The sequence below is a fragment of the Cucumis melo genome, chromosome 9 (genome assembly GCF_025177605.1).
Source record: "Cucumis melo cultivar AY chromosome 9, USDA_Cmelo_AY_1.0, whole genome shotgun sequence".
Classification (NCBI taxonomy): Eukaryota; Viridiplantae; Streptophyta; class Magnoliopsida; order Cucurbitales; family Cucurbitaceae; genus Cucumis; species Cucumis melo.
In genome coordinates this window covers 6,824,674-6,826,116 of record NC_066865.1, presented here as the reverse complement: position 1 = coordinate 6,826,116, position 1,443 = coordinate 6,824,674, and the positions used below count along the sequence as shown (strand labels likewise).

The following is a 1,443-nucleotide window of genomic DNA, read 5'->3' as shown; positions in this document are numbered from 1 at the left end:
TGTTGTTTCAATGACATATAATACCTGTCACGAAAGAATTTTTTTAATGACTGATTATAACTGTCATTATTTAGTTACGATGACAGTTAATAACTATCACAGTTTAAATTTTATGACAGAGTATAACTGTCATTATTATATTTTCGATGACAGTTAATTACTATCATTGTTTATATTTTATGACAGTTTATAACTGTCATAGTTGACATTTTATGACGGAAGATAACTGTCATTGTTAATATTCTATGACTGATATTAAATGTCATTATTTATCATTTATGACACTTTTTAACTGTCATCATTTTACTTACCATGACTTTTATTAACTGTCAATAAAACTTTTTCGATGACAATTTTTTTTTCAATTTAAATGTCATAGTTGTGTTTTTAGTCACTTTTTTCAAAAGCCCTATTTCTTATTGAATTATGTATTTGTTGTCGCCATGCCATTACACATACCATTACATACCAATACAATAACAAATGGAAAAAAGGTGAACGCTTTAATAGAAATAAACACTTACTAATATTGCTTTAATTGTTAGTACAAATGTTTTTTGGTACGAACAAACTATTTTAAATAATTACATTTAAACAAAAAAATTTCCTACCAAACCTATAAAAAAGGCTATACATCAACTAATTGGCGTATCCATGGTTTCATTGCTCCAATGGATTGTGGCAAAACCTAATAAGAAAAGAAAAGGAAACAAAATAATTCAACAAGACAACACATTCACCCACATAAACACATCACATTCACTTTATGATGAACAACACACTTCAACAACATAGAACACATACACACTTCAAATATGTTTGCCTATTCAACCATAACATGATTGAGTACATACCTTATAGAATGCCATAGGATTCCCTTTTGCCTTGTTAAGACCTTTGTCAACCTAGCAAAACCAAAAAGAACACACTTCAAGATCAACAACACTTCTTTATCTACAACATTTTTTTATCAACAACACACTTCAACAATAATTACATACACACTTCAAGATCAACAACACTTCAAGATCAACAACACTTCTTTATGTATAACACTCTTTTATCAACAACACACTTCAACGATAATTACATACACACTTCAAGATCAACAACACTTCAAGATCAACAACACTTATTTATGTACAACACTCTTTTATCAACAACACACTTCAACAATAATTACATACACACTTCAAGATCAACAACACTTCTTTATCTACAACACTCTTTTATGAACAACACACTTCAACAATAATTACATACACACTTCAAGATCAACAACACTTCTTTATCTACAACACTCTTTTATCAACAACACACTTCAACAATAATTACATACACACTTCACGATCAACAACACTTATGAACAACACACTTCAACAATAATTACATACACACTTCAACAATAATTACATACACACTTCAAGATCAACAACACACTTC

At 29.0% G+C, this 1,443-nt stretch overlaps 1 long non-coding RNA gene across 1 annotated transcript; it reads right to left on the bottom strand.

Moving 5' to 3' along the window:
* Positions 1-502: 502 nt before the first annotated feature.
* On the bottom strand, positions 503-962 carry LOC127150956 (uncharacterized). The gene is made up of 2 exons (XR_007823603.1): positions 855-962; positions 503-688 (listed from the first exon to the last, which is right to left on the bottom strand). It is a non-coding gene; the product is annotated as an uncharacterized LOC127150956 (long non-coding RNA).
* Positions 963-1,443: the final 481 nt, after the last annotated feature.